The 25,938-nt window shown below is 36.6% G+C and overlaps 1 pseudogene; it reads right to left on the bottom strand.

The window, feature by feature from the left end:
* Window positions 1-10,131: 10,131 nt before the first annotated feature.
* Window positions 10,132-10,250, bottom strand: LOC118608331 (annotated as a pseudogene).
* Window positions 10,251-25,938: the final 15,688 nt, after the last annotated feature.

Genomic DNA, 25,938 nt, shown 5'->3' with positions numbered 1-25,938 from the left:
CAGCCCCTAAATGCCTCATTGTACCAAATGTTTTTTTTCCCCATTATCTAAATGTTTGGGAAGTGAGGCAGGGCAGAAGCTGACGTCAGGCAGTCCCCACACCTTCTGTGCTCTAGAGGCTGCCTCAGTTCTTGCTCTTGTTTTCTCCTGGATGCGTCAAGCCCTTACTAAAAATGATGACGAGGTATCCAGAATGCCTTTTGCAAACGCCAGGGAATACAGGAAATGCTCTTATTGTGAAGTGTACAAATTCTTTTATGAATTGAGATCTTTCTCTGGTTGCAGGAGCAGGCTCGATCAGTAATAGGAACAGACCAATAGTAATAGTACCAGGGAGTTGATTCTTCTGGAAGTGGTCTTCCAATAATGATGGACAGGGAATTAATTGACACATATCCGAGGCATTGAAGAGCAGTACCCCACAGTTTCTTCTTGAGCCCAGTTGCCCACAGTACATACCATAGTTGCTTCTTTCCCTTCTCTGCCTTACCACTCACCTCCCAGTACTTCCTGGGTTTGCCTGCCAAATAAACTTATTTATATTCAAAGCCTTGGTTCAGGGTCCACTTCTGGGGAATCCAAACTAGGACACTGACTGGAAACAGACATGGACAGTCAATATGGTTTCCTAATGGGTATTAAGATGTGCCCATGGAGAGAGAACTAGTATTTCTAGGTGTAGTGTATTCAGATAGAAAACATGCATAGCAATTGGCTGATAAACAATTGCCAGATACAGAGGGCCAGTGGGTCCCAACATCAGTCTGTATTTCTATAATTTAAATGAATGTCTTTTTCTCTAAGGTTATTTCTTTTATAAAATGATAATCACAATAGATGGTATTTGTTTTTTTTCTTTTTTTTCCTTTTAAAAATAAAATTACTCAGTGAATGATAAGTTCACAACTATGTAATATACCTAGCAACCAGCAAATGTTTCTTAGAACGGAACCAGTCTATAAAAATTCAAAAGTCTTGGAACACATTTGTCATAGAAGATGCAAACACATAGAAAGTTCATCAAAAGGAACAAACTAGTCAAACACAGACTCACAAATATAGCGGACAATCTGGTGTCGGCCAATGGGGAGGGCATTGGGGGGGGGCTGGGAGAATGGGGTGAAGGGTTGAAAAAGTACAAATTTGTAGTTGATAGATGGTCATGGAGATGGGGAGCATAGCGTAGGGAATACAGTCAGCATTAATGTAATGGCTAGGTGTAGAGCCAGAGGAGAGAAAGAGCAATCAGGGGGATCATTTTATAAACTATATAAATGTCTAATCAATGTCCTGTATAGTTGGAACTAATAAAATAAAATTAAAAGAATATTTATCAATATCTTTGTAATTGCTGGCTACATATTTGTGAGGAAATGCATCAAGGCTTTTGGAGTGAAGCAAGAGTGTCAGTGACCTAGGAGGTTTTGACTTCTCTGGCCACAGGTCCTCTCGGACAGTAAAACTGCAAATATTATCTTTGGTAGCCTCTCATTTCTCATTCTCACATCTTTCTGCCTCTTCAAGGCCCTCCCTAAACCCCGTATGGCCGTTTTCCTAATATACATATCCATTCTGAGAGCAGGAAGCATCTCTTCATCATCTTTTATTCTGTGATATTTGGGGTGGGGTATTTGTTTAATATGGAGTAATTATGGCATTTTCAGATTTTGTATCATAGTCACTTGGTAGGGAGTGTCTGAGTTGGTTAAGAGCTGAGTGGGACATAGGGTCTCAGGAGAGATAGTACCCAGAAGTTGGTTTTAGAAGAGAAGGAAACCGAAGCAGAGAACATAGGAGCAGAAGCCCATTGTCCTGGGAGATAAGAAGGAAGCAGACTATGTGGATTCAGGAAAGACCCTGAACTAGAGGTGCTCTGAGACGTGTCCATGTTTCCTCACAGTAGACTGAGCTTCAGAAACCTAAAGCAAAAAGATGAAGTGTAATTATAGACTTGTAAGCAAACAGGTGGAGCAGTGTCCTGGGAGCCTACCATTGCCTCCAACACGGGAGGAGGAAAATGCTAGCTGTGACTTGCTCCATCTCCTAGAATGGAAGAGAAGGGGATGCCCAGATGGAGACCTGGCCTCAGGCTGTTGATCCCAATAGGGGAGAAAAAGGGGAGCCTGTGTCAATGTTAGTAGAGAGGGAGGTACAGGATGGTGACTCAGAGGTCAGCTCTGAGCTGATGCATGTGTCAGACCCTTGAAGTCTTTTACCTATTATCCTTTTCTGTGGTTAGTGTTTCTATAAGTCCTTAAAACTTAGGCACTTACATCTTTTTTAAAACCATTTTTAAAAGTGATATGTTTTAATTATTAAAAATTTGGTAAATATGGATAATTTAGAACAAGTGAATAAATCACTGATAACTTCCATGATTTTTTAGTTAATTTTTCCTTCTTTGATATTTGCTTATTCTTTTGTGGATTTTATAACAATAGTGTCATAAAATGTATCTTTCTATTTATTTTATATTTATCCCAATTTGTTTCACTTTTTTTGAGCATTTTCCTAAATCATTAATTTTCAAAAACACTTTTTTCAATCGACAAAATATCACTTCAGCCAGCCAATTTCTGTCTGTCTAGCACTTTGCTACATGCTGCTGAGGTTACAGATATAAACAGGACAGAGCCAGTTTCAGCTTTCCCAATCATCGTGACATTAGGATGCAATCTCACAAATATCATTGGAACTGCAAGTTGTTCCCAATTGATGTCTCATTGACCATGCTTTCATGCTTGAGGTAAGCACTGTCTGTGATTTATATTTCTTTATATAAACACTAGTGGATACAAAGAGGTATATCAGAGATGTTCTCAGTTGTTTCCTGGCCTGTCCTTGAACTCCTATGTAAACTGGAATAATCCAAAGAAAGGCCACACTAATTCCCGATCACAATAGGCAGAAAAGACCCAACAGAGAGGAGTAACTGAGGTCCTCTCCAAACTAATCTTAGAAGTACGGTGAGACTAGAGCTCTTCCACCCAGGGTTATTGTTTAAAAAGGACTTTTTGACCCAAGCCTTTTTCAGTTCAGAAGGTGGCATATGGATTTGGGGTGGGAGTCCTCACATGTGCCCTTCACATCACTGTGCCAGGAGGTGTATACGTGAGAACACTGTGGTTGTATAGATACGTTCATTAACAGTATTGGATTGATAACATTTTTGTAAACTAGCCAAGGACTTCTCAGACAAGTCCAAACACAAAACATTATCAGCACCCCCAAAGCCCCACTGCAACCACTTGCAGTCACTGATCTCTCTATGCAGGTAACTAATACCTGACTTGAAACAGCATAGATAGCTTTTATTTTTTTCAAACTTTATAAAGTGTATTCTCTTTTGTGTCTGGATTATTTCTCCCAATATTATGTTTGTGAGATTAAACCATATTTTTAGTGTAGTTCTTGTTTTTTTTCCATTCTCACTGCTATGTACATTTCATTGTAATAAATATACTACAACTTTTTCCACTCTACTGTTGATGAACATGTAGGGTTTTTTCTAGTTTGGAGTCTTTTAAGAATAATGCCACAATAAAAATGTTTAGAAGAGACCTTCATATACATTTTGCATGCATTTTTGTTGAGTATATACTTGGAGCAGAATTATTGCATCATAAGGAATGCACATGTTAAGCTTTGGTGATACTCATGAACTTTTTCAGAGTAATTATACCAATTTACACATGCCAGTAGTGCATTCTAGTTGCTCCATGTCCATGTCAATGTTTGGTATTTGTTTTCATTTTTAATAAGTATTTACGGGAAATAATCGAGCTTCAAAATTTGGGGCCGTATATCCTGAGAGCATTTAATCATCTTTTTAATAATGTTTAATGAGGGGACATAAAACTACATACTTTATTAATATTCCATTCTTATTAAAGATGCAAAGAAGTTATTTCAAATATTAATGTGCTTATATGAGTTTGTTCTTTTTTCTTTCTTCTGAATAGTATTCAGCCACAAATATTAGTTTTCTCCAGTATTCATTTCACAAATAGCTAATAGTAACAAACAAACAGCTGCAATCTCTTTTTACTCTGTAAAATGGTTCATCTTAGCTCTGCTAAGAAAGTGCGATGGCCAAAGATAATTGTGAAATGAAATTTACATCTGTCATTTATTTTTGCCATGAGGATAAACGTGACAGAAAATCATCAATTGCATTAAGCTAGGTTCTGAAGCTACTTTTATTTTTCTCTTTGACTCAAGTTCTTGAAGAGATTTAAAGGACCCAGTCTCTAGACCTAGCTAAAAATCCCTATCTGGGAGCTGGCTACATAGGAAGAATCTGTACTCTAACCAAAGGCTGTATCTGAATCTGCATTTTAACAACATCCCTAGGGGAATTGTGGGCATAGCAAAGTCTGAGAAGCTGGATTAGCACTTCATCTATGACTTTGGTTAAAAAAAAAAGACAAGACAAGAAAAAAGAAAAGACTCAGTTCGCAAAGATCTTTAATTAAAATAGATGCAGGAGTTGTCAAACCTTTTCTGTAAAGGGCCAGATCTCAAAATTTGATGTTTTGCAGGTTTCGCAGTGTCACATGATCAATCCAATTACTCAACTCTGTCTTTGTAGAGTGAAAGTAGCTATGGGAAATAGGTAAACAAATGAGTGTAGTTGTGTTTTAATAAAAATTTATTTTTGGACACAATTTGAATTTCATGTATTTTCCAAGTTTCATGAAATCTTCTGCTCTTTTTATTTTTTTTTTCAGTAATATAACAATGTAAGATCATTCTTAGCTCATAAAATTCTCAAAAACAGATAGTGTGCTGGATTTGCTTGCTGACTCCTAGGGTTTGAATTGCTGATAGACCCTATAATGTCAGAGATCTTGTCTTGGTTTCTCTGTTGGTTCTTTAACCCTGGTACAAAGTCTATGCTCAAAAAGATTTGTGGAATGAATTACTACTGCCATTTTTATATTAGGTAGCATGGCAAAAAGCCCACGTTGAAATTAAATGACTTCATTTCTTTATTATTTAGTGTATAGGTATCACATACCTACTATGCGTTCTCCATTGTACAAAAAGAAGGTAGTGTTAACTGGTCCCGATGCCAGCTACTCAGTAGAAAAGCCTCTTGAATTTGTCATTTTGTCCTCCACCATGAATGTCCTACATTCAGGACACTGGGTATTAGTATAGTAAATGCCTGTGTCTATGAATAGCTACAGTTATTATCTGTCAGGCATTCTGATGAGAAAATCAGGAGCATAGCTTAACAATGAAGTAGGAGATGTATTTTTTTTTCCTTTCTCATGGGCAACTGTTGAAAAGCTAACATTTCTTTAGGTAATGCACAATCAGTTCTACATAAATGCAGAATTATAGACAAGTGAAATCTCAGTCTGCAACATAAGTTGGTATAGTACATGCTGGTAACATTTGAGCGTTCTTTTATCATTCTCATTCCCAAAGTAGTCAACAAGTAAAAAATTTAGATATTCACAAAATAATAAAGAAGAAAATAACCAGTAAAATAGTCACCAAAGTCTTTATCCTTGACACTATTTAATTACTTCCCTCTTTTCGGCGTTTCTCTCTACAGTTAGGACACAACAAAACTGCAAACTTTGGAGCTCAATCTAATGCTATTATATCTTTTTTAATGAGTGTGTGACTTTAGACAATATCACCATGCTGCATGGCGATATTTTCATCAGCAAAAATAACAATATTCCATTGTGTGTACACACACACACTCAGTTTTCCTTTATCTATCCATTCATCAACAGACATTTAGGTTGGTTGCATGTCTTGGCTATTATAAATAAAGGTGCAATGAACGTGGAGGTGTAAATATCCCCTCGAGATAGTGATTTTATTTCTTTATACCTAGAAGTGGAATTGCTGCATCGTATGGTAGTTCTATTTTTAATTTTTTGAGGAACTTCAGTAATGTGTTTCATAGTGCTGTACCAATTTACATTCCTACCAACAATACTTAGGGGTTCGCCTTTCTCCACATCCTCACCAGCATATTTATCTTTTGCCTTTTTGATAACATCCAGTTTTCACAACACAATTTGTTGAAGGCAATAACTTTTCCCATTAACTATTCTTGATTCCCTTGTCAAATATTAGTTGACCATATGTGCTTGGCTTTACTTCTGCACTCTCGAGTCTGTTCCATTGATCTTTGCATCTGTTTTTATGCCAGTGCCACATGGTTTTGATTACTATAGCTTTGTAACATAGTTCAAAATCAAGAAGTGTGTTGCCTCCAACTTTGTTCTTTCCCAGGATTGATTAGGTTATTTGGGGTCTTTTGTAGTGCCATATCAATTTTAGGATTTTTTTTCTATTTATGTAAAAAGTTCTATTGGAATCTTGATGGAGATTGTATTGGATAAATAGATGGCTTTGGAAAGCGTGGACATTTTAACTATATTAATTCTTCCGATGCGTGAACATGGGATATCATTCCATTATTTGTGTCTTCTTCATTTTTTTTCATCAGCATCTTTATAGTTTTCATTATACAAATATTTCACCTTCTTCATTACACTATTTCTAAATATTGTTTTTGATGCTGTTGTGAGAAGAACATGTATATTCCTTCTGTTGGATGGAATGTTTTGTATATGTCTGTTAGCTTTATTTGGTCTATAGTGATGTTCAAACCCACTGTTTCCTTATTGATTTACTGTCTGGATGATCTCTCCATTGTTGAAAGTGAGGTATTAAAATCCCCAACTATTATTGTATTGCTGTTTATTTCTTCTTTTAGTTCTATTAGTGTTTGCTTTATTTATCTATGACATATATGTATAAATATATATTTATTTATTTTCTCTAACTTGAACGCATCCCTTTTAAACTTGTTTTCTTTTTATTAAAAAAATATTACATTCTCATATATTTTAGGGTTCATTTTAAAACAAATTCTTCCATTATATTGATCTAAAGGTGATTCATGTTCAATTTATTAAAAAATATTTATGGAACACCTCTTATGAGCTAGACACACGGTTTTAATTATTGCAGTTTTATGATGTGTTTAACACATGGCAAGTTTTCTCTTTTTAAAACCACTTTTTTAAACAAAATTACCTGATAGGATGTTCTTTTATTTACGTTTCATTTTGTTAATAATAAAATCTATATTGTGAATAAATTTATAAATTAATTTGAAGCAATTTACTTATTTTCATGATTACTCCTTTACAGATGATAGATCATAGTATATATCTCCACTTATGTAAATCTTTTCTGGCTCTCTGAAATACAAATACCCAAGGTTATCTGAGGTATTTATGTATTTTGTTGCCATTATTATATAGCTATTACTTTTTGATAAATAGACTGTTTCCTATTTTCTATATCTGTTCTGTCTGCATTTATGACTCTACAAAATTTTGGTTGATTTAAAGAATTTTTTGCTGGATTATCTTGAATTTTATAGGAAAATTTAGTGCCTTTTCTAAATGATATAATTGTTGCTGTTGTTTCCTGTGCATCATCCAGCACTAGCAGATCACTGAGCTCACTGACAAAAGTAAGAATATGATTAAAAGAGATACTTTTATTTAGGAATTAACGGGATGATTGTGTTTATTGATAATTTAATGTTTTCCCTTTTAACTTAAAGTGAGGTCACATTGTTCTCATTTTTGTCTAACAAAATATATCTCAGAAATAGATACTAAATATTATTAAATGTCTCTTTGACACATAGTTTTCCTTCTTTGACTTATTGATGTGGTATATATTTAATATTTGTCTTAAGTCATAGTGCATTCTTGTGAAAACTCTACTTATCATATTGTACAAGATTTCAAGTCGTTATTGAAATTTTTCCTAGTACTTAATGTAGAATTTTCTGTGATTATCTTCATAGGTAGGATTGAACTCTAATTTTCTTATTTGTGTATGTCCTTGGAATCATCTATTTCTTTAGTATTTTAAAGGATAGATAAAATTGTAAGATGGCATATCTTACAATCAAGAGGATGTTAGAATTGAGGAAATAATAAATTGTTTGTTCTCATTTATAGATGAGAGAACTGAGGCCGAGCACTATTAAACAACTCACAACTAGTAGTTGATAGAATAAAGATTTGAAACTGGGTGGTCTGGCTCCAGAGTTTTGGCTCACAACCAGTGCCTCATACTGCCGTAAGCTTTCCACAAGCTCCTTTACTGCATCCCTTACTCTTAGCTTCTCATGCTGACTGGGTTCTGGCACATTTCGCTGCTCTAAGCTTTATTATTTACTGAGATTAGCATGCCTTCTTGGACTTCCTGAACCTCACATCATTGATACTTGCATGCTCCACTCATTTTCTCTGCTGCTCAAGGCTCTTGAGGTCCAGAGTCAAGCCTCAGGCCTGTCCCACTCCCTGCAATTAACCCTCATCAGTGTATCCTCCGCTTCATCTTGGTCTGTGTCTGACTTCTGCTCTCCCTGTGTAGTTCACTTGTCTCATTGTTCTAGATACCAAAAGTGATACCAAGAAGGTGATGTAATAATTGGGGTCCTTAGAAAGGTGCTTCCAAAGGGATTCTGACTAGCATACCAATCTGTTAGTGACATGTGAATATAGAATACAGACATAGATTCAAGTTGTTCACACATTTGTTTACTTATATGTAAGCACAATAGTGGTATTGTTTTATAACTAGCAAACTATCTTTGCAAATCCTTAAATATCTTTAAAATGCTAAACTAGTAACTTCCTCAGGGGTCGGGGCTGGGTGCAGGGACCTTGTTTTGTATTCTCTAGCTTCTGGTACACTTAGAATAGATTCATCCCTGTAGTGGTTGCTCAGTATGTTTATAACTGGATTTATTACCTCGCAGTGCATTTGGTTTCAAGAAATTACATTATATCCCCCTTGCGTTTATTCTTCAGCCTTTCTGAAATGTCATTTCCTGCCTAGGTGGGAAACTTTCCTGTAAACAGAACACTTGCTATCTGATTGAGGCCTGTTCTATATAATAAGAGGGAGAAAGTTTTCTCAGTGTGGCCTCAAGGGCAATTCTCTGGATAAGGACGATGACTCATCTTCCCAGGGTCTTCCTGCTGAAATGCTGCAAATAAATATATTCTGCAGAGGATGCAAAGTACTGTGGTGAGGATAAGAGAAAGGCTAACCCTGTTGGACAAGGAGGCTCTGCAGTCATAAAACTGTCATCTGCAGCTAAGAAACCCCTTGGAAAGAGAGAATCAGAGGATTAAGTAGTGCCCCTGGGTGTTTTACCACTTTAAAACAGTGCAAGCTTATTTGCTTAAAATCCTAAGAATTTGCTTAATTGCAGAGCCTGGAAGGTAACATTGAAATGCAGAGATAATAATAAAACATCAGGGCTAGAAAGCTAAGGATCTTGGTGAAACCTATCAACAGTGCTGAACCAAAATTGGTATTTGGCTATATTTATGCAAATAGCTTAGTTTCTGATATTGCTTGTAATTATACAACAATTATTGGGAAATACAAGAAAACAATTTTGTGTCTCAGTCTAGATGGTAAACTCCTTATTGAACATTTTCTCCAGGGATGAGAACATAAGGGATAATGGGTCATGAAAACTATATATTCTTTTTTGGCTTGCTAGTATTTGTCATGCTAGGGATGTGGCTGGGATAGGGGAGGGATCTATGGCTGGAGAGAAGACCCTGAAGGAACCCATAGTCAATGGCAGAGCTGCTTTGTAAGCATAGGATGACATAAAAACACAGGAGAGACCTTTACGTGGGGGAAGGGACAACAGTGATCAGGGAAAATGTGGCTACTGAGCTGTGTTTAGAGGGACAGGCTAGAGTTCACTGGGTCAAGAAAGGTGGAATTAAAAATTGATGATTCCAGATAAGGTGAGCAGAGTCTGCAAAGGATCAAAGTGTGAGGCACCATGTTACCTTTGAAGAATCATATATAAAATTGCTCAGTATAGCTGCAGCTTAAAAGGAAGAAGGGAGAAATGTCCAGACTGAAGGGGAGAAAAGGCAGATAGAGAATGGCCATATACTAGGTTGGGTTATCCCAGAATTAGACCCTAAGATAAGGACTTGAGGGCCTGTGATTCTTTTTTTTTAAGCGAGGCAACCCTTGGTTGATCTCACAGATTGCAAGGACCTTGTCAGTTTATACTCCCTTATTTTTTATTTTTGACGCCTACAGCACCTGGTCTTCCTAGGTGGTCTCCTATCCAAGTACTAACCAGGCCTGACCCTGCTTAGCTTCCAAGATCAGATGGGATCTGGCTTGTTCAGGGTGGCATGGCCATGGACCTGTGATTCATTTGGGACACTATCATAGGAAGCACGGGTAGAGGAGGGGGGCATGAGAGCAGGTTAACTGGATTTATTATCTTGCAGTACATTTGGGTTCAAGAAATTACATTACATTCTCCTTGCTTTTATTTTTCAGCATTTCTGAAGTGTCATTTCCTGCCTAGGTGGGAATTTTGCTTTCTGCTGTGGGCAACTGGGGCTCAATCTACAGAGACACCTGGAGGGAATGTGTATCTGTTGAGTTGTCTCGTTTGAGGGATGGGAGCTAGGATGTCTGTCCACCCATCTCTCATCTGTTATTGGGCAAGGGCTGCACCCAGGAAACTTAACTCCTTGGCTCTTTGTGTTTTCCCCTGGAGACTGGCGGGTGCTTATGGTAACCAGCTGTTGGCAAAAGCAAGAAAGTTGAGGATTAAGGGGATCAGAATGGGACACCTATGCCATGCTATGGATTTAGGCTTTTAACCTATGGAAAATAAGGAGCCACTGAATTATTTTAATCTTGGGAATGGTGATGTGATGAAATCTGCTTCTTAGAAAAAATATTTTTCTGGTATAATAATAAGAGTAGATTAGAGTGGCTCAAGAACAGTTATAGAAATAGACAATCAGGATGCTTTGCAGGAATTTAGAGGAGATGTCATGAGAGCCTGAATGTTTAACATTGGAATCACCTGAGGAATTTTTAAAACTATTCATATCTGACTTCCACTCCAGAAATTATAGTTAATATATCTAGGTGTGTCCTGGGCATTAGAAGCCTTAAAAGTTCCCCAGGGGGACTCTGCTATGTGACCAGGGTTAAGACCACTGGGCTAGTGGGGGACAGAGAATTAGAGAGAGACAATCATTGATGGGGCAGGAGCCTTGACAATACACTGCAAAGGAGTTTTCCAACAGGGATGAGGAAGGTCGGAGTTTCTTTCCGAGGCTGAGGTACCAGATTCAGGCTGTTTGACTGAATCTTTATTAAGTTTATGGTTTATTCAGAGACCTTGAGAGGGCTCCCTTTAAGGAAAATGGCTATAGGGTCCTAATCACAAAGCTGAAACACTATGGAGAATTAAGGAAGAATGCAGGGGAGCTGGGGAGAAACCGGGTTATTTCACCTCCCAAACTTCTTGGGTCCTGGCTCCTGTTTCAGTTCTCTCATGCGGCCTGTTCACTGGTGCTTGTTTTCTGATTGTTGGACCTATGGCTTTCCTTGACAGTCCCAAATTTCCCCATTGTCCACCTCTGCCTGGTCCCTTGGAAACCAATATATGTGACTGTCCTGACCGTCACTACATCTTTTTTCCCCTCAAGCTCCGAGCGCCTCAATGGTTTTGATCCTTGGACTTGCCAAGGTACATCTATGCAGGCATATTATTTTTTTATCTGTTAATATACATTTTATTTTAGAGTAGTTTTACATTTACAGAGAAATTATGACATAGTGCAGAGTTCCCATATACTTTACACCTAATTTCTCCTATTATTAACATCTTATATTTGTATGGCATATTTGTCATGACTAATGAACCAATATTGTACATTATTATTAACTGAAGTCTATACATTTTCAGATTCCCTCAGTTTTTCTTTAATGTATTTTTTTCTGTTCCATTACCCTTCCAGGATACCACATTACATTTAGTCATCATGTTTCCTTATGTCTGTCTTAGCTCCGACAGTTTCTAAAGCTTTCTTTATTTTTGATAACCTTGACAGTTTTAAGGAGTACTAGTTAGGAATTTTGTAGAATGTCCCTCAATTTGAATTTGATTTTTTCCTTATGATTAGACCATGGTTATGGGTTTTGGGGAGGAAGATCCCAGAGGTAAATAACCATTCTCTTCACATCATATCAAGGATGCATGCTATCAACGAGTTACTCTTGATACTGACTTTAATCACCTGGCTGAGGTATTACTGGTCAGGTTTCCTCCGTATAAAGCTATTCTTTCCCCCGTTTAGTACTGTGCTCATTGAGAGGAAGTCACTGTGGGTGATTTCTTTCTTTGATTTTCTTTAATTTCTTCTTATTTTTCTCTTCTTTCATTTTTGTATTTGGAAATTTTGAAACATATAAAAATATGCAGAATAGTATAGGGAACATACTCAGCATGAAATTTCAACACTTATCACATCATGTTCGTTCTTGCTTATAGATATAGTTATAGATAGTCTCAAATTTGAGCATGTGTTAGAATCACTTGGAGGCCTTGTAAAAACAAACTTCTGGACTCTTCACCTTAGGGTTTCTGATTCACTAAGTCTGGAATGGTGCCCAGGGAGTTTGCATCTCTAACTAGTTCCCATATGATGCTCATGGTCCAGAAACTGCACTTTGAGAATCACTGTCCTGTTACCTTCCCCTACATGAGCTCTCCTACCTCCACTTCATTATTTTGAAGTACATCTCAGGCATCATATTGTTTTATCTTTAAATACTCAACGTGTATCTCTAAATGTAAGGACTTTAAAAACATAATTACAATACCATTTTCTCATCAAAATTTATTAATAATTCTAATACCAGATATCTAGTTAGTGTTCAGATTTTCCTGATTGTTTCTTAAATACTTTTACAGTTGGGCATTCAAACCTATATAAACTCTATGCATTGTATTTGATTGATGTGTCTCTAAGTTCTTTATTAAATCTATTGTAGGGGTTGACAAACTATGAAACATAGCCAGTTTTTTAAATAAAGTTTTATTGACATACAGCCACACTCATTCATTTACAATTGTATATGGCTTCTTTCCAACTACAACAGTGGACTTGAGTGGTTACATCTAAGGTTTTATGACCTGCAAAGTACAAAATATTTACCATTTGTTCCTTTACAGAAAAAGTTTGCTGATCCCTTTTCCCTATGGTCTTTCTTTTTTTCTCTCTTTTTTTTCTTTAAATATATGTGTTAAAGAACCCAGCTCATTTTTTCCTATAGGCTTTTACTTATTCTGGATTTTGCTTATTGCTTTCCCCCTGTTGTTACTTATCACGTTCCTCTGTTCCCTGTATTTCTCGTAAACTGATACACAGACCAAAAGGCTTGAACAGATTCATGCTCAATATTTGGCAAGAGTTGATCCATGGGTTCAGGTGTTATCAGTAAGATCCATTCATTGTCAAGTTCATAATCAGGTTTTCACCTAATGATTTTAGTAGCCATTAATCAGCATTGCCTAGATTCATTATTTCATTAGGCATTGCAAAATGATTACGTGGTGATTTTATCATTTCTTTTAATTTAGTTGCTGGAATGCTTTTATAAATGAGAACTTTTCCTCATCAATCATTTGATTACTTTGATGTATAGCTCTGTGAAAGAAAGGCAGGATAAATGCTTGATTCTGTCCCATCAGTTACCACTTTCAGAATAATGAGTAGGTTCGCTAACACCTCCAAAGGTAACCATGGAGTATTCTTTAAGTTATCATATGAATGCTTGGCTTATTTGTAACCATTTTATTGAAATTTAATTTACATACCATATTATTCACTCCTTTTAAATGTATAATTCAATGGTTTTTAGTATATTTACAGAGCTGCCACCATTACCACAATCTCATTTTAGAACATTTCCATTGCTGGAATTTTTAGAATGTATTTGATATATTTCAATCAAACACTGTTATTTTTTTGAGCCTCCCAATTGTCTCAGTTTTGGTCAGTGGGAGGAGCCTTTTTGAGATTGGGTCCTATACCAACCAGGTTATTGTGAATATAAAATGAGAATAATTTTCAAGATTCTGATACTCAAGGGATGTTACATATCAATGATAGTGGTTATCAGTCTGGGATGCATAATAGAATCACATGAAGAAACCTAAGATAGCTTTACATGCAGTCCATTCCCTATACTAATTACAGCAGAATCCCTGCAGGCAATTGCCAAGCATCAACACTGTTTAAAACCCCTAGGTGGATTCCAATTTGCAGCCAAGTTGAGCAACCACTACACTTTGTGGATGTGAATTAATTTCTTTCCTTCCCCCTCTCATTTTCCCTGTACCCTTCCCAGCTTTGTCTCTCTCAATCCTCTGCTCTCATCTTGGAAAACTTTATCTCTATTTTTGCCCTGTCACTCAAACTAGCTACCTGAGTCATTTGATTCTTTCTTACATCGCACTCTTTAATTCCAAAGGAATTTTTTTTTGAAGAGGAATGGCTGGCTCAGATCTGTATTATCCTAAGATATTTCTGTCAGCAGTATGAGAGAGATTTTGATAAAGCAAGCGAAACTACTCAGTAAATGCTTCCCCAGGACTCATAGTAACAACCTTCGTATTCCTCAGCATGATACTCTAGGTTACCTATGGCCCAGTCTCAACCTATGGATACCAGCCTCATCACATACTCCAAATCTCTTTATCCTACAGTATGATCATATTTAATACCTTGCCACAGAAAGAGTAGCCTGCCATGGACCCGTAGTACTGGAATCCCAGGGTTTTGCTCTCCTATGCAGGCCCATTAGAATGCTGATCTACATTTTAATAAGATTCTCTGGTTGGTTCATAGTCACATTAAAGTGTGAGAACTTTTTTTAACTTTTTCCCAGCCTTTTCTGCTCCTTATGCCTTGATCTCTTTTTGCTTGTCAACTTTTCCCCCTTTCTCTTTTGATTCATCTTTACAGACTTAGTTCAAAGATTTTTGTCCTGGATTCTTTACCAAATTCTCACCTCTGAATATAAGGGCTCTTTTTTTCTTCATGACTTTGATGCTATGTTTGCCATACCACTTTCATGAAACACTATTTTCATTTTCTTTTTACTGACTCGGGTACATGAGAAACTACTACATTCAGAGCTCTTGAGTGCAATAACCATGCTTCATTCATTTCTATATCCACCCGGCACTTTACTTTGCAGATGTTAGAATTTCTATTTAGAAAACTAAAATCAGTTTCAGGGGTCATAATAGCAGAGTGGGTAGACCCTGAGCACACCTCCTCCTACATGCACACCAGAGCTATATAACTAAATACAAAGCAACTATCGCTAAGAATGACCTGAAGACTAACTGAACAGAAGTTCTGCAACTAAGGATATAAAGAATAAGCTGCATCAGGACAGGTAGGAGGAACAGAGACATGGTCTGGCCAGGACCTACACCTCTAGTATAGCGATTCACAGGTGGCAGAGACATCACTAATTGGGGAGTTCTCCTCCAAGGAGCAAAGAGTCCGAGCCCCACACTAGGCCTAGCATGCTGGGGGACATACACTGGAAAAAGGAGCCCCATAAGATCTGGTTTGAGAACCAGCAGGGCTCATGTCAGAAAGAATTAAAGGGCTGTAGGAAACAAGCTTCTGCTCTTAAAGGAACTGCACACAGACTAACTCACTCCAAGCCCCAGTGCAGAGGCAGTAGTCTGAAATATGCCTAGGCTATACATGAAGCAATTACATTAACTAACTTTATTTTTTAAATTTTGTTTATTTACTTTTGTACAGTAGAAAAGAAAGTTTTATTAGAAGGGAAAGTACACTTCCAGATGTGGAAGCAGGCCTGAGCAAGAGAAGCATGGCTCAGAAGGCCTGCATTAACTAACTTTAGGGCAGGTGCTTGAGGGGCAGGGATCAGTGAGAACTTTCTCAGGGAGGGAAGCACTGAAGGGCTCCATTATCTCTTTGTTTTGTTGTGCTTTCCTTCCACCTGTGTGGCCTAGTGCAGAAGGGTGCCAGTTGTGACACTGTCTATTAACCTGGCTAAAATGAGGCCCCCCGACTCCACCCTGGCATTACCTGGGTCCTGCCCTTCCCAATCTCCCAGCCAGGCCAAAGCCTAACTCAAGCGGCTCCAACCTCAGCACACTCAGCAGCTGGCCTGGCACCAGAGCCTCTCAATCAAGCGACTCCACGAAAGATACACTCAATAAGTTGACTGAATCTATATTAACACACGTTTAAAATTGGCTTTATTTTTTAAAGCAGTTTTAGGTTCATGGCAAAATTAAGGGAAGGTACAGAGATTTCCCATATACCTCCGGCCCCCACACATGCATAGCTCATCCCATGATTAACATCCCCCAGCAGAGTGGGACATTATTTTTTATGATTGATAAGCCTACATTGACATCATAATCATCTCAAATTCATAGTTTACATTAGGATTCACTCTTGGTGTTATACATTTTATGCATTTGGACAAATGTGTATGCGGTTACTAGTGAATTGATGCATAACCAATCACTCTTAAACTTAGTAGCTTAACACAACAGCAAATCATTTTACTATTTTCCATGTGGGTCAAGAATTTAGGAAGAGATTGGTTGAGTGATTCTGAATGTGGACTCGTGTATTCGCAGTCAGGCGGAGCTGGAACAGTGGGGGCTGCAACATTTTGGGGCTTCCCAGGCATCTCTCTCATCAGGTAGTTTCAGGTTTCTCTATACGGTCTCTATCCAAGGACCAGTCTGGGTTTTCTTATAGCACAGGAACCTCACGATGATTACAGTCTTCAAGAGATAATCCTCTGGTTGACAAGACAGAAACTACATTGCCATCTGCGACCTATATTCAGAGTTACTTCCACCTCATTCTAGTGGTTATGAGCAAATCACAAGCCTACCAGATTCAAGGAGATGAGAGATATGTGACCCACCTCTCAGTGAGAGTAGTGTCATATCACATTTAAATCATTTTTTTCAATTAAAAAAATAATTAAAAAAAAAGATCACATTGCAGAAATGCATGGGGATGGCAGATATTGTTGTGGCTATCTTTGGAATATATAGACTGCTATTCTTTTTCTCCATAGTTAGGAAATTTCAACTCTCTGGGCCAAAGTGCTTTATCTTATTATTATACACCTCTTTTGAGAGGGTGTCTTTAAAAATGAAATCAATCTTCTCTCATAGAAGGAACAACTTCCTACATGATTCTTAAACATATGCTTAGAGGTATACTCCAAATTTCCCTTGATTGTGCAATGCCTAGAAAAAAGAGATTTATGGTAAAGAAAGAACACTAGAATGATATTCATAAGCTCTGTGTTTGTACCCTATCCTTGCCACTCTCTTTGGCTGTTGAATCTCATTTTAACTCTTTGTAAAATGGAAATACTCTCTCTTATGTACCCCACAGCTTTATGCTGAGGGGCAAATAAGGTTGTTAGTGTGAGAACTCTGTGAGAAAATGCCACATGAAAATAAGGTATTTCTGTTGTGAATTTTAATATGTTACAGCCCATAGGGGCAAGAAACTCTTCCTAATGTCCAACTTAAATATACTCATTTGCCATAACTCTCTGTAACTAAGGATTATGGAATTGGTTGTGCTTCCTTTTCTCAGGTGAATGGTGACAGAGTCACAGGCAGAAGTTTAGGTATGTTACTGCTGTTTTCACAGTATTAACACCATATAATTTGATTTGTATTCTGTACATCACATAAGCCTTTTGCTCAGCTATCAAATATTTCTGAGCTTCTAGCTTCTGGCATTATTACTCAAGAAACCCTAAATCATTTTCCTGATCATTGCATTGCAATGCTATCACTTAATATGGATTCTCTCTTTTGGTTCATTGTTTCTAGACATATTATTTTACATTTGTCTGCATTAAACTGCATTTTCAGTTTACTGGTCCAGTCACCATGAGATACCGATCCATCTGAATCATGCCATTGTATTTTCCTACGTGCCGTATATATTATATAAAACTAATAAAAATCTCTGTACCTTAGAGGAGATGATGAATATTTTATTGGTTATACTTCAGGGTCAGACTAACTACTCAAAACAGGTCAAGCAAATGCTCACGATACTGTACCACTGAACAGTTTCCAAAGAAGGGAAGAAGTCAATATTTTCCAAGAGAAAGCTTTGATAAATCTGGTTCACTCTATAAACTTTCACCACATTTACTGGTGGCCTAGGGCTCACCGTTTTAGAACTCTCATTTTATCTTTGTTTAAATACCCATATAGAGTCCCTTTTAAAAATGCTTTCCTGCAAAGGAATATGATCCATTCATAAATAGACCGTCTATGTCAGAAAAACCAATTAGCTTGGACCACTGTTTAAAAATTTGCTTAAAAATTAGATAAACACATTTAATGAACATCAAGTTCTAATGACCTGGTTTTATTCATGCAAAACATGTTTGGGGCCTACTGTGTGTCAGAAAATTAGCTGGAGTAAAATGTAAACTACAAAGATCCTCTTTCAAGAAGTTATAGATCAGTAAAGGAAAAATTAGATGAGAAATTATTATAGTTCAGTTTGTCATAGAGAGGTACAGATGTATATAGCACAGAAAATGACTAATTTTGCCTGGGAACTTCGAAAAGAATTGGGTTTAGGAGACAGTGGTCTATTTAGCCATTTTTTTTGTTCGGCTTTGAGACAGTGCGGAGTATGGAGAAATTACGTATGCACAGAGAAGATACAGTCTGTCACCTCCCTGGTCCTTCCTCACCTGTCACAGCATCTGGAAGTGATAGGAACACCTACAAGACTCCTGAGGAATTAGAGAGATGATCGGGGATACTATCTAAAGCTCACTAGATAGTGAGACATTCCCATTAAAGCATCAGGTAGAAGAAATCTGCAGGAGAACTTGAGATGGCAGTTTTAAGAGCAATGTACTGGTTAAGCAGACAAAAGCAGCCAGTCACTGTGTTATTTTTAAAGATACATAGGCTTGCAAGAGGGGCTCTGTGTAGGGAATCAGAAAAAAGTCATCTCTGTGACGCTGCTTTGAAAAAGGATTAAGACAACTTGAATGTAACAATGTTATGTTTTATTCATTTATTTTGATAAAATCTTAACATCATTGAATAGAAGATAATGTTGCGATTTCTGAGGGGTTCCTTTAGCAAATCCAAGTGACATGTAAGTCAGTTTTCTTCAATTTACAATTAATTATTCACAGCACAGGAAGTATTAAAGCAACAAAAATGTCCCTTTCTCACATCTGGCCAAGACATGGGAGAGAGTCGGTTATAAACACAAGGAATAATAAGTGATCAATCTGAGCTCATTTGGTAATTTATCTCTCCCTTCACTTTGAACAGTTATAGCATTTATCGTATGTTCTGCCTAATTTACCACTTAATAACATAGTTTCTCATTGTCCTCTAATTGTTTGATAAATGAAAGTCTTGTTCCTCAATCAGACTGTATTCTCTCTAAGGGCAAGGACCTTGTTCTTGTCTATCTCCTCTCCCCTCACTTGCTAGTGTCCAGCAGAATGATTAGTGGACAGCTATTAGGTGTCCCGTGAGTAAATGCTTGTTGATGGTCTACGGGACCATGTAATCAGGCTCAGTTATTTTACTTCTTCAGCTCCAGTTTCCTTTTCTGGGAAATAACAAAGTTAAACTCCTTAATTAAGATTTTTTTTTGAGAGTAATCTCAATTTTATTTTAAAAACACGGATGCAAAGAAAAGCCAGGTATGTCAAGTTATGTGTTTGAGTAGTTACATAATTTTTATTTTCTTTTTGCTTTTCTGTATTTCCTACAGTGAACACGTATTACTTTTGAAACATAGTAAAATTACTATGTAAACATATTTAGAAGGCACGTCTCTCTTGCTTGCTATGTTTCATGACTCTGAACATACATAAATATCCTATTTATTTCATTTTATAGTTGGTATACAATATTATATTAGTTATAGGTATGCGGTACAGTGATTTGACATTTTTATACTGTATGATGTGATCATCACAAGTGTCTGTCACTGTGCAAAGTTATCACAATATTATTGACTGTATTCCTACTCACCTTCTTCACCCATCCTCCTCTCCCCTTCCCCTCTGGGAACTATCAATTTGATCTCTAGTTCTGAATTTGTTTTTGTTTCATTTCCCAAGATTCCATGTATAAATGAAATCATATGGTATATGTCTTTGTCTCACTTATTTCACTTAGCATAATACCCTCTAAGTCCATCCATGTTATTGAAAATACTAATACTTCATTCTTTTTTTATGGCTGATTGATATTCCATTGTGTGTGTATGTATGTATATACCACATTTTCTTTATCCATTCATCTATTGCTGGACACCTAGGTTACTTCCATATCTTGGCTATTGTATAATAATGCTGTAGTGAACATAAGGGTGCATATATCTTTTTCAAATTAGTGTTTTAGATCTTTTCAGATAGATACCCAATAAGGAGTTGCTGGGTTATATGGTAATTCTATTTTTAGTTTTTTAAGGAAACTCCATAGTGTTTTCCATAGTGGCTACAGCAATTTCCAGTCCCACCAGTAGAGCATGAGGGTTCCCTTTTCTCCATGTTCTTGACAACACTTGTTGTTTGTAGACTTTTTGATAATAGGCATTTTGACAGGTATATGGTGCTATCTCACTGTGGTTTTGACTTGCACTTCCCTGATAATTAATGGTTTTGAACATCTGTTCATATGTGTGTTGGCCATCTGTATGTCCTCTGTGGAGAAATGTCTAGTCATGACCTCTGACCATTTTTTGATTGCATTGTTTATTTTTTTGTTATTCAGTCATATGAGTTTGTTATATATTTTGGATATTAACCCCTTATTGGTTATATCATTTTTGACTATATTGTCTATTCAGTAGGTTGTCTTTTAATTTTTTCAATGGTTTCTTTCACTGTACAGGAGCCATTTCATTTGATATAGCCCTATTTGTTTGTTTTTGTTTTTGTTTCCTTTGCTCAAGGGGACATATCCAAAAAGATATTACTAAGACTGATATCAAGGAGTTTCCATCCCATGTTCTTTTTCTAGGAGTTTTGTGGTTTCAGGTCTTATATTTAAGTCATTAACCCATTTTGAGTTTATTTTTATATATGGTGTAAGAGATTTTAATCTGCTTGTGTTTTACTGGATGAAATAAATCTGCCATTAACATCTATAATCAGATATTAATATTGTACACATATCTGATATTTTTCTTAATTGTGAAGCCAATATATTACTTATTTTATTCAGCTATCTATAAAATTATTTCAACAGATATGTACTATGCACATACTGGGTGCCAGATAATTTGGGAGATGCTACAGAGTTACTGGTGAATAAGGAAAACATAGTTCTCACCCTCCCAAAGCCTTACAGATAATTAACAAGGAATAAAGGAAGGCAAATAGTTGAGCAATAGCCACAAAGTGAGATGAAGACTGTGCTTAGAGTGGGGGCCCAGTTATGGGGACACATGTCTGAGCACCCTGATGTGTGTCTTGGGCTTCCGGAAGGCTTTTTGCTAGTGGTATTTGGTCTGAGATGGCTTGAAGTATTAGGATGGGCCAGTATATTGAAGTGGGGAAGCAGAAGAACAACATGTGAGGAGACCCTGAAGTAGGAGAGAGCGTGAATACGAAGAAATTTCAGTTAGGCCTAGAGTGAGATTTTGATGGAAACATGAGGTGAGACACAATATACAGAGATGAGCCAAAAAAAGTCAGGTCATTAAAGAACATTAGAACCTCTATTAAGGTGTGTAGAGGCCACTAGAGGGTAGGAGGAATCACATGATCATATCTGTATTAAAAAAAGAACAAAAGCAAAATCCTTCAACAGTCTTTTCATGTTTTATGTTACAGCCATTGAAATCCAATTCACATTTATGACATAATTTAAGATCGTTCGTACCTGATTTACACATAAAATGATGACTCTTCCTTTGTTGCAGGTGACGTATGCTCCTAACCAATTCTTTCTCATCTAGGTGTTTTTCAACAGAAGTGAACCATAGGTGTTTTAAGTAGCATCAGTGCAAATTTTAAAAAGAACATCGGTGCCAAATAATTATTTTTTGTAATTAACTTGCTGATATCCTCAATAATGTGTTTTATTTTACTGCAGTTGTTGATCAGTAAATTGTTCAGTGCTGAGTTAATGCAAAAGAACAGCCAAGTTCTGGTGGAAAGAGCATAAGGTTTGCATATGGATATATCCAGCTAGCATACTAGCTCCTTAATTGTTAACAGTGAGGTCTTGAGTAATTTGTGTGACCTTGTGAACTTTTAGTTTTCTTTTTGCAAAATGCAGACAATATCAGGGTTTTCGTAAGGATTAAGATGATTTTTTGTAGCATATCAAGTAAATAGTCTTACAGTACGATCTCAATAAATATTAGTTCTTTTTCTCCTCGTCAGAAGGCGTTTTTCTCTTTGGTGGAAAATGGAAACCATTTGAGATTTCTCTTTATTTTATGTCAAAAACTTAATAAGAACTACCACATGAAAGACATCATGTTTCCTAAGAATTAAGGGAGGGAGGGAGTGAGTATGAATTAGCACCTGCTGTAAAACTCAGCCTAGGTGGGTAGAAAGATATTTTAGAAAAATATAAGATAAACTTATTCTTCTAGAAGTTACTCATCTTCCCTCACAGGACAAAGAATTGTTCCACCCTTTGGCTGAATATCTTTGGAGGAAGATTTTGATCATGTCCCAGATGAATCAGACAAGCAGGAGATTTGAAAAAGTCCCATGATAATGTTTTCATGTTTCCATTGCACCTTTTATTTGGGTCAAGTTTATGGAAGCTACAGTTCAGTTCAAATAAAGTTACCTCTACCAGTCACTCATCAAAAGCTTTAGGGGCAGTGTATAATTCCAGGTAGAATAATACCAGGTAGAAATGGAAAAGAATGAATCAACAAATATTTATTGAGAATCTACTATATTAGTAATGATAACATTATGAGTAATATTTATATTTTAGAATCAAACACTTAAATAGACTTTTCATGTTTGATCCACATTGTAAGAGCAATATTTGCATTGTAGAAACAAGTAAGCAGCCTAATATTTACTGATGTTTACCAGATGCTTCATTTATGCCTGGCTCTGTACTAAGCCCTTTGTTTGTATTAGCTCATTTAATATATACATCAATCCTAGGAGATGACTATTATGATTTCCATTATATATATATATATATATATATATATATATATATATATATATATATATATATATAAACTGAGCCACTGAGAGGTAAGGTAACTTGTCCAAAGATACTCAGCTAATAAATATAGATGCTGGAATTGTAACATAGGGAATTTGGTCCCAAAGCCCATACTCATTACCTCTATGTCCTACTGCCTCTTATGTGATACTAGATGCCATGTGCAGCTCAACATGCCAGATGCTATCTACCAGGTATTCTGTACACCAGAAAGATTGAGAAGAGAATATATCAACTATGACCTCCAAGAACACATGATCTAATTGAGAAACTCACTGACATGCAATTGTAGTATAGTGTTTATTTCCCCCGGTACTAGGGGTGAGCGATGGTTAGGATAAAAGATATAAGCAAAGCAATGCACTCAAGTAATGTACTCTTTATTATCTAAGGCTGCAAAATGGCAGCCCTACTTTCTTTTGAACTTGAGGTTTTTTAACTTGAATTATTTGCCAGCATTTAAAAATCAGATTTTTACATAAAATTTCTAGTTTCTTCCGAAAAACCAGAATATATGGTAATACTGGGCCCATAGTACACCACGACAAAACTCACCTGGAGTTGAGCAGCTGGCATCTACTTTAAACAGGGCATTTTCCCCTCTATTAGCTAGTACCCAGCAGACCTGCTTCACTCATTCATGTGGCCTATTGGTCCCTGTAGGTTTATCAGTTTACATTCTGCTTTTTCTAACAATGCAAAGTTCCCCAGAAGTTCATAATTTATCAGCGTGTGTGGTACCCTCACTGCTACATAATTGAAGTAGCTCCATCCTGAACCCTTAGAATCAGAGACAGACTTACCATTGAGCTGATGAAGTTTAAGCTTTAGGTCTCATCTTTTGTGTGACCCCTGAGGCTCTGGGAGAGGTTCTTTCAGTGTGTTCACATTATCATATGTTTTTGAAAATTTTGTAAAAGTTATATTTTAAGTGTAATTGGTTAATGCTGTCTCTTTCAATTCTGAGTTCCTTTCCTATGAACTCTTGTGTCAGGGGTATTGGAGTGGCTATGGGTATTCAAAATAAATATTGTCTTCTAAATATTCATTTTGTATCCACTTAAGGATTCTTTTTTTTTTTTTCTTAAAGAGGTCCCTTACGTTGCATAGGCTGCATCCTCCCTCTGCCTGGGATATTTTATTCTTACCTCCAAAGGCAACAGTGTACCAGTGTCAGCTTGTATATTGTAAGAGCTAATATTGCATTATCAGGAATTTTGTGAGCAGGTTGTAGACACAGACAAGAAGAATAAAAATACATAAACTTATAATTAATTATATTAGAAAAAAATAATGGATACTCGAAATTCAGCAACTTCCAATTATTTTACTACATTTTATTTATTATGCTCTTGAGGTTATTTCAGTTTATCTTATCTGTATGGTAAGATATACGATATAATAGGGTGACTGTATAACTCTTCTCAACTCTGTGTTTAGTGATGTCATGTTGATAACGTAACTTGAAATTGGCCATGGAAAGAATATTTACACCACAGAAGTTGGCAAATTACAAATGAGGGCTTTTTTGAGGGGACAGTCAATTTGTACATGTTTACCAGCGCACCACTCACTATTCAATGGTTGGCTGCATGCTGGCATGGAAACTGCAGTGTCGCTTGCCCTGTCTTCCCTAGAGAAAGCAGATTGAGTTCCAAGGACACAGATCAAGCTATTGAAATGGCTTGTGAATGCCTCATTATGTATTTGGGTGCTTTAAAGAATGCTTTCTTTTTTTTCCTTTGTTATAGATAAAGGGAGAACACAAGGATCTGCTCCTGTTTAGAAATCTTCTTTTTCTTAATAGAGGCATATTCTAAGTGCAGTGAAAGCATAGGAGAAGGTAGTGCTGTTCAGGGAAATACTTTGAAAAATAGGGTAACTCCCCAGAATTTCTGAATAACATCAAAAATTTCTATAATACAAAACAGGAAATAATAAAATAAATAAAGCTGACAACCAGTGGTGGATGACAGCTTTTATTGAGCTTTGAAGGCACTAGACATTGTGCTAAGCATGTTACACATATTTGATCTCATTTGATCTTCAGAATAAATAACCCTCTGAGGTTGATATTGTTATGCTAATTTTACAAAAGAACCCCAAGGCTTAGAGAGGTTGAGCAACTGGCCCAGATCACTAGCCAGTAAAATATTAAAGCTAGGATTAGAACCTTGGTTAGTTTGACTGTAGCACCTCAGCCAGCTCATAAATACGATGCTATGCAGTCTGCGCAGTAAGTATAGTAGAGATGACACAAGAGCATTTTCAAAACAAGTGGAAGATTTGTGACTTGAAGAATTTAAGTTCTAATGCAATTTATTATCACATGTTCAAATTCATAGAAATTTGTGTGATATTGAGTCAGACACACTTTAACACTTCATATTCTGTGATCTTGAGCAAATTGATCTCTCCATTATTTTTCTGATCTTTAAAATATTGCCCTTTAATATTATTGTGAGGAATAAAAGCCTTGCACAGTGTCTGCTACATTTAAAGGTATAACTGTGGAGCTGACAGGTTTTGAAGGTTTTCTAGATATCAGGCATTGTTCTAATCACCTTTCATATATTACTTAATTTAATCCTATTAGGCAGGTGCTATTATTATCTACATTTTATAGATGAGAAAACTGAGGAACAGAGAGTAAATAACATAGCTAAGGGCTTAACACATAGTTAGGGGCAGAGCTGGCAATCGGTCTGTGGCTATCTGGCTCTTAACCATTATGCTACAGTAAACATTTATTACTTTATTATTATTATAACTAATGACAC

The sequence above is a fragment of the Rousettus aegyptiacus genome, unplaced genomic scaffold (assembly GCF_014176215.1).
Source record: "Rousettus aegyptiacus isolate mRouAeg1 unplaced genomic scaffold, mRouAeg1.p scaffold_m13_p_9, whole genome shotgun sequence".
Classification (NCBI taxonomy): Eukaryota; Metazoa; Chordata; class Mammalia; order Chiroptera; family Pteropodidae; genus Rousettus; species Rousettus aegyptiacus.
This window is presented reverse-complemented; position numbering and strand designations above follow the sequence as displayed.